The sequence below is a fragment of the Macaca thibetana genome, chromosome 4, assembly GCF_024542745.1.
Source record: "Macaca thibetana thibetana isolate TM-01 chromosome 4, ASM2454274v1, whole genome shotgun sequence".
In the NCBI taxonomy this organism is placed as follows: domain Eukaryota; kingdom Metazoa; phylum Chordata; class Mammalia; order Primates; family Cercopithecidae; genus Macaca; species Macaca thibetana.
In genome coordinates this window covers 1,788,468-1,803,823 of record NC_065581.1, presented here as the reverse complement: position 1 = coordinate 1,803,823, position 15,356 = coordinate 1,788,468, and the positions used below count along the sequence as shown (strand labels likewise).

The window sequence follows — 15,356 nt, the reverse complement described above, 5'->3', positions numbered from 1 at the left end:
TGTTGCAATCCAGAGAATCCCAGAATTTCTGAAGTAAAGAACCTAAGAAAGCATCTAGTTGTTGACATAGGATTAACCAAAGAACATAGTCTATACTTTTGGGTCTTTAATTTATACTAGACAGAGTCTTTGTAACTGTTCTTTTAAGCAGGCAATTCACAAGTAGGCAGAACCTAAATTGTCAAGTGGGAATTTTGAAAAAACTTTACTCAAGTGCCTCGGCTTCAGACTAAGAATCAATTTCATTATGGAGAGCAGTTTAGCTGCACCTTTCTCTGTGCTTTATCTCACTTAATTTACCAAACTTTACTTGTTCCAAAAGCCGTAAAGTCTTTGTTTAAAAGGAATTTCATCAGGACGTATGATGTGCTCTTTTTATTCCTAGTGGCAGCAATACAGATAAATTAAACGTTTATAACTTGACTGGTGTGACTAATATCCTACGTTTTCTGGTGGATCCCATGTCATTCTTTCATTGATGTAACCTTTTTTCCCCTGGGAATCTCAAAGTATTTTTTTCTGAACTGGTTGGTATAGGCATGCTAATTACAGAGGTGTGGATGTTCTAACTCCCCTCTCTCTAAATGGCTTGCCTTTAGGGTCAGCCATAAGTCAGGTGCAAACCTGGGATTTTAACACAGAACTCCTGATTTTTGAATTTCTGCTCTAATCTTTAGCTACATAAAAATATGAAGAAACTGACTACAGCAGATTATTCTAATACATGTCCAGCTGTCTGAGCAAATAGCCATGGGGAAGAGCTTACCTCTCACTTCTCTTGGAATCATCAAGCCTTCGAGCAGCAGTTCCTGTCTCATGGTGCCTTGTGTGTGTCTGGGGATCAGAGGAATGAGAAGAAGTCAAGAGGAAGGGAGGATGGCTGAGTAGAGTGATGGAATTTCTATGCCTTTTTGTTAACTGGAATGATGAAATTAAAATTATGCCACTTTTATTGAGGTTTGTAGCATAGCCCAAATTTAAAGAAATTTTTGATTCAAGTAAATATTTTTTGCCAAGAGACTTTCAGAACAAAATTGGTCAACATTTGTAAACTACTTAGGGCAGAGAAACATTAGTTTAAGCTTTTAAGTGAAAAATATAAGAAAAGGAGCCTACAAAGGATGGTACAGCTGTCCCCTCCTATCTGCAGTTTCACTCTCCATGGCTTCACCTATCTGCAGTCAACCATGATCTGAAAATACTAAATGGGAAATTACAGAAATAAATAATTCTTAAGCTTTAAATCATGCACCTTTCTGAGTAGCGTGATGAAATCTCACACCATCCCACTTCATTCTGCCCAGACGTGAACCATTCCTTTGTCCGGTGGATCCACACTGTCGATGTTCCCCACGCATTAGTCTCTTAGTAGCCTCCTTGGTTATCGGATTGACTGTTGAAGTATTGTAGTGTTTGTGTTCACTGAATCCTTACTTTACCTAATGGCCCCATGGTGCAAGAGTTTTGATGCTGGCATATTGTTATAATTGTTCTATTTTATTATTAGTTCTTGTTGTTAAGCTCTTACTGTGCCTGATTTTTAAATTATTTATCATGGATATGTATGCATAGGAAAAAACACTGTGTGTGTGTACAGTTTGGTATTCGTTGGTATTTGCAATTTCAGGTATCCACTGGGGACTTTGGAACATCTCCCACAGATAAGAGGGGACTACTACATAGTTCATTTATTGGCCAGTTATTGTCTCTGTTATGTGGACATGCAACTTATATTTATAACCCTATATTCCCTTAAAATTCTGTGCTTTTGTAAAATGTGTATCAGCTCAGGAGGCTTACCTGCCTCCCGTGGAAGACTCTCATGCTTACTCTGTGTCAGACTTGCTTTGTGACATTAACTGAGTCACTGACAGTTGCTTTAGGAAATTATTGGCTTGTTTCCTGGGGAAAAGAAATATACCATGTCATAAAACAGAGTTCACCTGTGTGAGTAAGATAATACCTTCAAAGGTGGGACATTTCCAGAAGGGTTCCTGTCACTTCCCTTGTTTCAAAACTGTATTGGCCCAAGGTAGGTGTTGGTTTTGGATTTCTTAAACAAAACTTCTTTTTAAATATTTTTAGAAAGTTACTGTCATTCAGAGGTCTCAGTATCTTGCTTTGTGCCAAGTTCGTTTTGTTGGCTTAAATTCAGCTTTGAAAATCAGTGCATGGGACCGTGGGGTACTTGATTTGCTAGAACCCATCCACCAGTTTCTTATCTTCCCCTCATGTGTCACGTGGAGCTTTAGAGTATCTGAGTCTACGTGTGTTGAGTTCAAGCTGATACACACACTGACACATGCATGCCCACCCTTCTTCCCCAGAAGCCAGTTGTCAAATGGGTAGAGAGATTACATATGCGAAACAGCAAATAATGTTAGGCTGTGTGCTTGCAGACACACATACGTGCCTGTGAGACAATGACAGAAAAACAAGGAATCCTGGAAGCATACGGACTGACTGCTTTGCAGTGCATCTGAGCCTCTATGGTCTGGGAGAGGAACGTGCGATCCACCCTCGCCTCCTTTCGGAGGGCTGGGGGTGTGCAGGGAGCTGCTGCGGTGGATTCTCTGCCCCTTTCGTGCTATGTCAAGTGTTATTAGGGAATGAATGGCTACTGAAAAGGACCTTGCAGCCTGTGCTTTGGGTAGCCTGGGACCCTTGGGAACAGCCCCTTCTGTCTGTGTGATCCGAAGATAGCTCCCAGATGGGGAGAGCTCCTACTCCTTCCCTTGTCCTCCCTCCCTGCTCTCTAGCACAAAAGCTTTTGGAACTGAAGGAAACCCCCTGGCATGCAAACCCAGGACCTGTAGACTTCATAGGTCTTGTGAATGGCCAGTATTTGGGGCTTCACAGCCCCCTAACCTCTTGAGAATTTCTTTGAAAAACTAGAGTATCATAGAGATGTGAAAAGAGTTTGATTTCTAAAATCAGTGCATACATAGGTTTAAAAAAGACAATAAAAGGCCGGGCGCGGTGGCTCAAGCCTGTAATCCCAGCACTTTGGGAGGCTGAGACGGGCGGATCACGAGGTCAGGAGATCCAGACCATCCTGGCTAAAGCGGTGAAACCCCGTCTCTACTAAAAAAGTACAAAAAAAACTAGCCGGGCGAGGTGGCGGGCGCCTGTAGTCCCAGCTACTCGGGAGGCTGAGGCAGGAGAATGGCGTGAACCCGGGAGGCGGAGCTTGCAGTGAGCCGAGATCCCGCCACTGCACTCCAGCCCGGGCAACAGAGCGAGACTCCGTCTCAAAAAAAAAAAAAAAAAAAAAAAGACAATAAAAATTAAAATATGCTGACTTCAATGACAAAATAATTGCATTTTATTAATCAAATATTTAATTTGACCGAGGTTATTTTACTTAACAGCAATTTGTGTTTTGGTGTGGGCTAAATAGTACCTAAGAATCCCTGGGATTGTGTTAGTTTCACGGTGCAAAGGCTCACTGCACACTCGGAACTGGCTTACTGTGTCCTGGCACCCCAGCCCTCAACGTTGGCACTTCGCTATTTGCAGGAATGGGGAACTGACCACCCACAGGATGGCTTATATACATATATACGTATGCCATGCAGCCAGCTTTGAAATGTGATAGCGCTTCTCTGAGGTCCCTAATGTGCTGATCCACCTTTAAGACGAGTCACAAAGCTAACAATTACAGTAATACTTGTCGCAAGCATCACTTATTTGGTAGTTTTGTGTAAAGCTCAGTGTCGTTTTTTGGAACAGCCATTCTGTGTGGATCTGTGAAGAAAGACTCGGTGGGTACTTTCCGTTTCCATTTGAGAGTGTCAGGTGGCTCGGACTCAACAGCCACCTGTACGCTCCTTCTCAGGGACACCTGCACACATGTTCCCAGATGCCCCATGGGGTTATTCTCAGATGTCAGCATCCACAGCTATGTGTTGGCACCACATGGAGATGCACCGGTACCTTTGAGGTCCCCGCCTCTGATGACACCAGCCAGTGTCCCCGGCATCAGGGGTGAGGTCCAGTGTGGAAGAACTTTGCAAGTCTTTCCCCCGGACCTCACAGCTGCCCTGCAGAATAAGTGCTCGCCCCCCAGAGGAGGCATAGCTTGGTGAAGTAACTTGCACAGAGCACATGCAGGTAGGTCGCTGGGATGGAGTCTGAATCTCATGCCATGGCTGCCAGAGCTTATGCTGTTCTTACTTTCTTGGTCCATTCAACCTCTCTCCATCTTTTCTGCCCTTACCCCCTTTCTTCTGCTTCCCCTCTTCTTTGTTTTGCAACACATTTTTCCTACCATTATCTCCCTTTGAAGGAACTTAACGTTGCCTCCGAGAATTGTTGACACTTGCCCTTTGTCAACCAGGTGACACTGGGACAGGTCCATCTCATGCACTCCTTCTGCCACCCCCAAGGAGGGAACGGGGCTTTGTCAGCAGTCAAAGCTGCTGTGCTGGGGGCTCCTGGCTATGTGCCAGGCATCATGCTAGGCCCAGTGAAGCCTGCAGTGAGGTATTAAGTGGATACCAGTCTGAGCCCTAACTTGGCCAACTGGAGGATACTGTGCAGTGCTGGTGTGGGGGCCGGGAGTCACCATTCTGACAGCCCATGCTCAAGGACACAGCAGTGAGCACAGCACACTACTAAGGGCTCAGTCAGGAAAGCCTGGCCGGAAAGGAAACAAAATCATTCGTTAAATGGACTAACCCTTTTGTCTTTGCTTAATGGAATAACTTTGCCTTCTTTTGACTTATTCTGTCTGCCTGCAGAAAGGAAATCTGCTCTCATTTAATGGGCTATCAGTTGTTGGTGTTGCTGAGGAGGGGGCAGTCCTCCTGGCCTTTGCTCTCAGGAAGGACAGACAGCCACACAGAGCAGACCCCGAAAGCAAATGAGAGTCCTGATTAACACTGAGGCCCCCAGGGTTTCCTCCTTTTCCCAGAGATAAGGCTGGGGCTTCCTCCCCTGCCACAATCAGCCAGCTGTTTCAGGAGCCATTTTCTCTCCTCTGTGATTACATTTATTTTGTCTGGTACAATTTCGTGTTATTTAAATCTTAGGGTTTTAAAATGGCCTTTCCCTTCTGAACCGCTTGTCCCGTGGCCCTGGAAGTCTGGAGGGCCTGTACTGACATCACGTGCTCAACATTCAACAGCGCTTTTCTGTTCCAAGCTTGCCTCCCTCCCCTAAGCTGAAATAAATCAAAGTTGGTTGAGACTCAGTCGCAATAAATCAAGACCTGTCCAGAACTGGAGCCTGCCCAGTCAAAATGTCATAGCTTGGCTTTCACTGAGGATTAATTAAAGGCCTAATATAAAGCCCAGATGTGCTTCAGAAGAGTAGCAAGCTGCCTGGTGGCTGCATCTCCCCAGGTTTCTGCCCACCCAAGAACATGGAGGAGGACAGAAAGGCATCCAGGGTTGGGAGGGCACCGGAGGGGAGGGAGGCACCCATAAGCACATCCAAGTGAACTTTATCTAGTTTGGGGAAAATAGGACAAGCTTTCCAGCAAGGCAAGAAACAAAATCTATGTCAGACTATGTGTGTACAGCATTTAAAGGGAAGGAAAATGTAATGTATCAGAAGGTGTGCTTTAATTGAGGAGACAAAAGAAAATGAACCAAGTAAAGAGGTTTCATTGTTTTAAAAAAATGCAGTGAGATTAATGTCTGGTTCCTACTGAACTTGTAAAGCTTTTAGACCAGAGAAGCTGTGTAGATGAAACACTTTTGAGATATTTTTATTCACAGAAAGTTGAATTAGATGGGGATAGCTTTTGGATTAGGATTTATGCAGTTCTTCCTTTAGTTCTACACAATTCCATATACTCAACAAAAGGGTGCTTAATTAAATTCCCATTGAAGAAATTCATACAAAAAGCAATGTGCAACATTAACTAATTCTCCATATGTACCAAAGTACTGCATTTGAAGTAGGAAACAAGAAACAATGTATATTTCAAAACCCTATATCATGATCATATTGTTATATGACTTTAAAATTAAATTTTACCACTATTTGTAGAAATTTGATTCTGAAGTTGGAAAAAGAAGACGTCATCAAAGACTAATAAATCCAAAATTTTTTTTTGTGGTAATGTGTATACTTTCCTAACTTGAATATCTGTAAATCAGCTATTTAGAAACTTTGTAAATAAAACAAAGTGAATTTACTGATTGCTGTGCAATTTATGATAGACATTTGATGCAAATAATTGGAATATTTTGATAGATATAAATAGGTTTTTTGTGACTAGGAGGGCTTGCTATTTTATACAGCCTATCTTTATGTTAACATTAAGCTTTTATCCTTGGAAAATTCAGCTTTCCCCAGAAGATACTTCCTCACAATGTTATATTGATGTTTAAATTCTAGACCTGAAAATTTTGTTAATAAACAATAGTATATGTGCTGAACAGATTTAAGAAAAATGTTATGGTTTAATTTGAGTAATCAGAGTGTTCTTACTTGTTATTTGACCCAGATATTTAAGTGTGCAATCATATTTACTTGTGAGGAATTTTTAGAAGTCCATTGGCCTGTTAGTAGTCAAATTGTGAGTGGTCATATATAGTGTCTTACTATTTTTTTATCCTATATTCAGCTTATCTTGAGGTTGAAGTATCAATTTAAATGAATTTTAACATACCTGTGCGATTTCCCAGAAGCAGGAATTTCACCTGTTTTCCAGATGTGTTACACATTTCTATTGAGGTTACTGAGGACTGGTAGATCATTTTGGGTTATTAAGGATCTAGCAGCATGATACTTTGTTTTGTAAGGCCTTTCCTCTAGGACCCTTTGCTTATTTTAGTCAATAATATAGAACAAATAATTTACTACAAATTTACATTTCCATTAGTTCAGATAATTTATGTTTTTAGAAGGGTTACTGTGTCATGCTTTATTGCTTAGTCCATAAATAACTTTTGTATTTACCATTGCCTTTTATTCTATATTTTAGTTTTAATAACATCAAGTGAGAATGAATGGCCTAGGACAATGTGTCTCTAGAATGAGGACTGGATTTTAAGAGCAAGGAAATTTAGATAAATAAGCTTGCCCCATTGCCCATTTTAAATACTCTTGCATACTTAATTCTCAATATGCCGAATTAATTACACACTTCTAGAACTTGGAGCCAGTTGGCGTTTGGTAAATGGCACAGCATATGTGATATTTTCCCCCAGATTTTTTAATCCATTAGGTTGTTCTTTTGTATTTTAATTTTGAAGTATTTTCATGTTTAAATACAGCTGTATCCTTTACCATTGCACAGAAGTCATCTGAGCACCCACAGTAGCCCTTCTCCCTGTCTCCCCTCTTTGTGCCTGTGGCCTCCATAGCAGTAACTGATTACTTAATGTTTGTGTGTTTCCCAATTCAGATAGATTACTGGTTTGTTCGGGGCAGAAATGGCGTATTTCATTTTGTTTCTTCAGTGTCTAACTTAGGAACAAGCACATAGGATGAACTCAGTATATGCTGACCGACTGGCTGAGCAAAGGCTGGTATGTGATAGTTAGGGATAGTTGGGTGAGTCATTGCCATGACATATCAAAGGCCACAGTAGAGTTCTCTGAGCTTCAAAAAAAAAAAAAAAAAAAAACCCTGTGGGAAAGAGCAACAGAATTTTCCTAGCATATAAGTATTTTTGGAAGATGTGTTAACTCTTTGTATTTGGATCCCTTTTATTTTGTGGAAACCATAGTATGTGGTCTTCAACTGATCTGAAGGAGTTACTGCAATTCCCTAATATAGGTCACCTGACCTCCTAGTATAATCTTTTTCATCATATATTTTCCTTTTCTATGCTTTTTTTGTTACAATGAGATGAAAAGCTGACTTAACAGACCTAACGTAGTTTTGATCAGTGTGAGCATACGCATTGTTGCAGCTAACACTACCTGTGTGAGCAAGAACATCTCATTACCAAGCCCGAGTAGTAACACGCTGTTAAAATTCAGAAAAGGCTCACTTTAAGAGCTTGCCATAGTCAAAATCAGAATTATGTTCCACAGTCGTGGAGAGAAACATATCTTAATTAGCACAGGCCAGTTCTGTAGCCCGAAATATTGGGCACCAGGTGGCAACTCCAGGCATGCTTGCCCCCAGGAGCTGAGAGCTGGGAGCCAAGGAAGCAGGGAGCCATCTCTGACAGGCTCACGGGAAAGCGGGTGTAGGCACCCAAGGGCTGCTTATACTCTGCTACCAGCGCTTCGCCTTTCTCTGATTTGGATGGTTGCTGAAGACATGCATTTCTTGCTAGTAAATGTATTAGGAAGTGGCCTGGGAAGGAAAAAGTTGCAGCATAACTACTTTCTCCCTTGCATGGTAGTGAGTGAGCGCAACATGTTGGCATAACTGAGTCATCTGAAACACTGTGAGTGACACCATCTAGAGCACTTTTCTGCAGTTAAGGCAATATACATTTTCAAAGTATAACATTTTAGACTAGAAGGTACACTTAGAAATTGTCTACGCTGATTAGACGTGGAAATGAAGACTGAAATAAGTCACTGATTTATCCAGTGTTAGAGAGCCAGAATGAAACAAAATGACCCAGCAGCTCCTTTGGCTACTGGTTTTTCCTTTTCACTGTGTCAAACTGCCTCTTCTTGTCACATTATTTGAAAGATTAGTAGAAGTTGGACATAAAACTTCATGATTAGTTTCTGAGAATACATCAAGCCATGTGCTTGTGATATGTATACTTTTTAATTTGTATATTATACTTCAGTAGAAGTTATCTTAAAAACTTCATGACTTATGAAATCTGACGTCAGACTTACCAGCAGGGCTCTTTATCAACACATTTTTGATCGTAATGAGGGCTTAGCTCTTAAAGTTGAAGTGGTTGTAAAAAGATGGGTTTCATTGGTTCTTGTGTGTTATGTGCTAACATATCAGACATTTAAAACTTTTTTCCTGCACACACTGTTGACAGTGTTCACTGTAGGCTCTGCATGATAACGCTTCTGATTGTGACATTTTAGCAGCATCTGCTCAGGAGCCGTGGCCTCAGAGTGGTGACTGTGTTCTCTTTGCTGTACTTCTTCACTGCCAAATTCCAAATGATGCAGCCTTTAATAAAGATTAGGTCATGTTTACAAAACAGTCTGAGCTAAGATTCCACTGAAGCCTTAGGAGATTGTTTTTTGGCTTTGAAATTTAATGTTTTTTATAGGGAACTTATTAAAACTTCTACTTTCTTCCATAATTTCCTGGAAAGGCCCACAGGCTCTCTCTCTCGGTTCAGTGCAGCTACAGCACCAGGCTTTCTTGGTGAAGGTCTTCTCTCTTTAATGGTGTCTACTCCTTAAAAAGTTCCATGGGTCGCCTTTATTCCACTTTGCCATATCAAGCATTGTAACTGCTACTCATTTTAATCCCCTTAGCCAGGACGCATGGGGACCATGGTCTTAAATTTTCTCCTAGTAATAAAGTTAGATATTACTAATTATGCCAGTGCCTTCTGATGGATCAAAGCATCCAGGAAAAAGAAACACAAATCAAAACAAACACTGATAACATTTAAATCTGACATTCTAAGTAAGATTGGAGAAGAAAACGCCATAAATGACTATCTGTTTACCGTGTGCCTGGTGTGCTCACAACAGATATCTTACCAGCTGCCTAGACAGACAGGCAGGATGGATGGAGAACAGGAGGAAGAGGAAGAGAGGAAAGCAGGAAGAAAGGAAGCTTTCTTTCTGACTTTATTCTCCCATTGCCACTTCTATTATTATTAGCACAGAGGAGCATTTATAAGGCAGGTGAAAGCTCATGAAACACTGTTATGTACGTTATTTCATTTCGTTTTATGACATTTATCACCGTTGTAATTAATTCATTATTTGTGCAATCCATGATGTAAGTTCCACTAGGGCAGGAGCCACATCTGTCCTGTTCATTGGAAATCCCCAGCCACTGGCACACTTTCTCGCCCAGCATAGGCTGGTAGGAATATCTCTTAAACCAGTACACAATGGGATTTGATTCTCACAGCACCTTCCTTTAGAGTGTCATCTCCCCGCAGGAGGTTGTTCTGATCCCCCAGATTACATTGGCAACTCATTCCCAAGCTTGCATTGGATCCTGTTCTTTATTTTGTAACTGACAGGACACTTGTGGTTAGTTGTTCAAAGTCTTTCTTCCATGCTAGACTGTAAGGTCAGAAGGGCTTGACTGGTGTGCAGTTTTCATTGCTGTGCCCCTACAGACTTAGGGACCGGTAAATGCCCTCCAAACAAGGAAGGTGGGAGCTATTGTTTTGTCCATCTTGTAGAAAAGGAGGTTGGACCCTAGGAATCGAATGGGCTGATGGTAATCACATCACTTGTGGTTAAACATCCTGGTACCAGAACTGTCTATACCTGCAAGCATGAGTTTCCTCATCTTAAAGAGACTCAACTAGGCAGTTTCTAAGGTATCTTGCAATTCTGATTTTTAAAGTGCCAAATAATTTAATTTAGAAGGTTATTTTCTTTAGTAAACTTTAGTAAGTTTTATTATGGCCTGAAGCCAGGGGAAAGGCCTCGAGGGTCTCTTCCGGGGTGGGATTTGCCACTCAGTGGAGAACCCTGAGCAGAAGAGGGGAAGGAAGGCCAGAATAGGTGTCCAGGATCGCAAGGGTGGCCATGGAGTAGATCCAGCCTGTGGGATGCATGAGATAACCTCAGTTATCAGGAGCTGCTTTTCCGTGAAAGGCTGTCTAGGGATCATTCAGCATTGGACAGGTCGTGTCAAGGGATGAAAAGAGGTTGGTTAATGAGTACATACATAGAGTTAGTTAGAAGAAATAAGTTCTAGTGTTTGATTGCACAGTAGAGTGACTATTGTTAAGAATAATTTATGGTGTATTTCAAAGTAGTTGAAAGAGAAATGAGATGCTCCCAACTCAAAGAACTGATAAATGTTTGAGGTAAACAACATTCTTGGCCACTCATTTTCATTCTTTATTACAAACTTTGTTTCTTCAGCCTGTCCCTTAAATATTGGCAAGATATATGATTTATCCAGGTCCCAAAGCTAGAGGAGGCAGAACCTGGACTCCACACAATTTAACCAGGCTCTCAACCCCACATAAAGCTTCCTTTCCAGGATGCCATCCTTGGCCTCTGCTGTGGGCCGAATTTTGCCTCCTACCCACAACCAAACTTTAGATGTTGAAGTGCTAACCCCTCATACCTCAGAATGTGACCATATTTGGACATAAGTTATTTAAACAGGTGATTAATTTAAAATGGCCATTAGGGTGGGGACTCATCCAGTAGGACTGGTGTCCCCATGAGAAGAGGAACAGACCCCAGGAGTACCTGCACACTGAGGAAAGGCCATGTGAGGACACAGAGAAAAGGCAGCCATCAGGCAGCCGAGATGAGGCCTCAGGAGAAACCAAACCTGTGGCATCTTGATCTTGGATTTCCAATCTGTGGCACAGCAGGTACAGCAGCCCTAACCAACTAAGGCAGCCTTCCCCTCCCTCGTCCAGACCTCTTTTTGTTCACCTGCTGCTCCTCCCGAATCTCCCACCTTTATTGATATGAGGCCCATATACGTAGTTGACCTTGCCCCAAAACTGGGAAGTCAGCCTACATCCTGCCCTCCTCTTCCCTACAACACCAGCAGTGAGCCCTGTCCTTCCCAGAGACATCAGTCAAATCCCTGTCTCCCTGTTCGTCCCTATTGTATCACCTGTGATTTGGAACCTGGTTATCTTTACCTGGAAAAAGACTCGCAGTCAGTCTGCCTGCAGTGTAGACATTTGATATCACTTGTGTTTGTCAGTCACACTTTGATGGGACAAAGTCTATACCACCGTCCAAAAGGTAATCCTGCCCATTTATTCCTTTGTTCAGATTTCTTCACAATAAAATCTAACTTTGGTACAACCCCTGCAGCACACCAACACCTTCATGATCTGACTGCTCCCACCTCACGTGGGTCCTGCCTCACATGGCCCTCACCTGACACCCGCTCTCCTCCCAGCACCGAGCCCCCTTCCCCGCTGTCAGATTCCCCGGGTTTGCTAGCCGTCTATACTTTCTTACATGCTGTCCCCCCATTCTAAGTCACCTTCTCCTTTGCCCATTTGTCCACTCTAGTTCCCACCAGACTTTGAGGTCCTTACTGTGAGGACTTTGTCCTTCCCTCTGATTATTCTCACCACTTAGTTTGCAGTAAGTGCCTCACGAATGTTATGGAGTAAATAAACGAACGTGGCCTTAGCTCAGTGCTTCTCTAAAGGCAGCAATTTTGCCCCCAGGAAACGTTTCCAATGTCTGGAGACAGTTTTTAGGGGGGAGTGCACATATCTAATGGGTTGAGGCCAAGGATGCTGCTAAACATCCTCCAATACACAGGACAACAATGAATGGTCCAAGCCGAAAGGCCAAGAGTGCCAAGTTTGAGAAACTCTGCCTTAGCTCCAGCCCTTCCATAATCATCTTCAAGCCAAGCTCTCTGCTCCCCTAACTCTGCTTGTGCCTTTATTGGAGCTCTTAGGAAATTCCTCTTTTTCCTTTTCCATATCCTTCATTTGATTATGCTCCTGGAGGTCAGGAATGATGAATAACTCAGCTTTGCATCTTCAGTGCCTGCACTGTGGCTCAGTAAGTAATAGCTGAGTAGAAGAATGGATAGGGAAAGAAAGGAGTGGGAGAAGGAGCTAATGGAGTGTTTCACCTCTTTATGTTTTAAACTTAGGTCAGCTCTGGATCTATCTCTGTATCTAGTGGTTCTGGTTAGAAACAAAGAGAGGGGCCAAGTGGTGAGTAAACTGAGAACTATGTACAGAACCTATTGGGCAGGATACTAGTTTCAAACCGACAGTGCATAACTGGCATGCATGTTCATTTTGTTACTCATCTCTATTCGATAATGACTAGAGTTTATATAGAAGGTAGGAAGAATAATCATGTAAAACACGTCTGTCCAATAAAAGATTCTGTAATGATAGAAATGTTCTTTATCAGTGCTATTCAATACAGTAGCCCCGGCCACACATGGGTATTGAGCACTTGAGTGTGGCCTCTGCACCTGAAGAGCTCAGTTTTTAATTTTATCATTTTAATTGATATCATCTTAAATGGTCATATGTGGTCACTGGTTACCTTAATGGGCAGTGCAGAGCTGAAGTCTGTTTTCAGGCTGACCCCACTATACGTGATCGTCTTGGGAGTGTTTTGTTAAGCTTGTTACAGTTCATTTTGACCAGAGGAAGATAAAACGAAGGTTTAAGAGAAAATGCAGTGGAGAAACAGTTCATCTTTCCAAGAAACCCTAGTGTTCTGAGTCACACCGTGAGTAAATGGTGGACGGAAGGCAGGTTTAGCTGGGCAGTCATCGAAAATCACGAAGGGCAAGCTGGGTACCACACCCTCAGGCACTCCCCAAACTCATTGCCCATTGGATGAAGTTAGTCCAAGTGCCAACTCCTGCCACAGCAATGCCTTATAAGGACTTTTAAATCCTGTCTTACCTTTGAACAGGTTCAGAGTGTGCTGTGTTCAGATGGGACGGAATATGAAATAATTCTAGAAGATATCCAACCTGTTGATAAATTATAGACCCTGAAGGGGGGCAAAGAACATCTTTTGTCTGGAATTTTCTTGGAGGGGATGTGATTTTTGAGGGTAAGATTTTCAGTAGGTAATAAAGTAAAATCCCGTACCTCAACTAATAACTATTTCCGAAATGCCTATTGCTGTAACCTGAGGATCTATAGACACTGGGGGCGCACCTAAGAGTACTCTTAGATGTAATGCCAAACTCCATGGAGCTCAGTCGTTTGTATAAAACAGCATTTTTTTTAAAAAAACGATTGTTTGTATTACTATCCCATTTCTCTATAATGCTTTTGACAAAATATCCTATGGTACTTGATTTATGTTTATTCCCTTACTGGATATCTGATTGTGGAAATAAAAAAATAGGTATAACATCTCACTCTCTATGTAACAAGACAGATTTAGGTGAAAATGAAGATAAATGCGTACTTTCACTTTGAAACTGTAAAGAAAGCACTAAACAGTATTTAAGATATTTAATACCAGTATTCATTATTGTTCTGTCAATGTTTTAATATTATGAAATGTTTTAATATTAAAATTAGGTAGTTACTTAAGGAAGGAATAATTTTCCATAATACTGTCCTACTAAATACCCCTATAATATAAAACATAATACAAATACCTATAACGTAAAATATGAAATATACTTCAGTCTAAAGACCCTTTTGCTTGTAACTACACCATCATTCTTCCATTGGAATTCCCCCTAGCTTTTCTCAGAGTGGCAGTAAGATCAGATTAGAAGTGTGAGTAAAATATTATTGCAATCAATTAAAGCATTAGGCTCATAAATTGATCAATAATTTTTCGAGAACACGATAGGTCATGATTTCTTTTCGTTTTGTTGAAGAAAAATGTGATAGCTAAGATGAAAAGACATGTTTATTTTTGTGTCGGGTATTTTGTGATTAGTTGATTACAGATTTTCATCAGTTCCGGTGACCTCTTGTCTCTCAGCTGCATATTGACTTTCCCAACTGTGTCCTCCATCCTTCTGGCCGCAGTAAGAGAAACCAGATTTTGCTCAGCCCCTCCGGGCTCTTTCTTATCTGACTCAGGAGCGCCTCCTGCCAAGGGGTGCCTGGCAAATAATAAACCCAGAGGTCTCCATTTTTGTAAGAAGGTTCATGGCAGGTCAGTTATTTTTCAGTATATTTTTTAAAGGCGTGGTTGAGCTAATTTAATTTCTTCTGTTCATTAATTTCTCTCCTTTCACCTCCACCCCCTCTGAATAAACGGCCCTTCACACGAGTCCAGTGTAGCTTCAATACACCTTATTCACACTGCCTTTTATTGCAGCTGCATTCCAGCCAGCTGGAGGTGGCCCGGCTGCCTCAGCTTTCCCGATTTAGCTCTGGAAATGATTTCAGCATGGCAAAAACTTTTCACTGGCCAATTTGGAAAACAGGATTCAATTTGTGAAGAAAGCTCAAAATGGCAACTGAGAATGAAAAAGAGGATGGAGAAGGTTGCAGCAGCAAAGCAGTAAAGGAACAGAGATGGGCTGGGTGCGGTGGCTCACACCTGTAATCCCAGCACTTTGGGAGGCCGAGGCAGGAGGATCGCCTAAGGTCAGAAGTTCGAGACCAGCCTGGCCAACATGGCGAAACCCTGTCTCTACTAAAAATACAAAAGTTAGCCGGGCATGGTGGTGGGTACCTGTAATCCCACCTACTGGGGAGGCTGAGGCAGGATAATTGCTTGAAGCCTGGAGGTGGAGGTTTCAGTGAGCCGATGTCATGCCACTGCACTCCAGCCTGGTCGACAGAGCAAGACTGTTTCAAAACAAACAAACAAAAAACAAAAAAA

At 41.9% G+C, this 15,356-nt stretch overlaps 1 protein-coding gene across 2 annotated transcripts in view; it reads left to right on the top strand.

Annotated features, from left to right (window-relative positions):
• GMDS (GDP-mannose 4,6-dehydratase) overlaps window positions 1–15,356 on the top strand; it is a 1,107,103-nt gene that overhangs the window by 806,432 nt on the left and 285,315 nt on the right. The window lies entirely within an intron of this gene.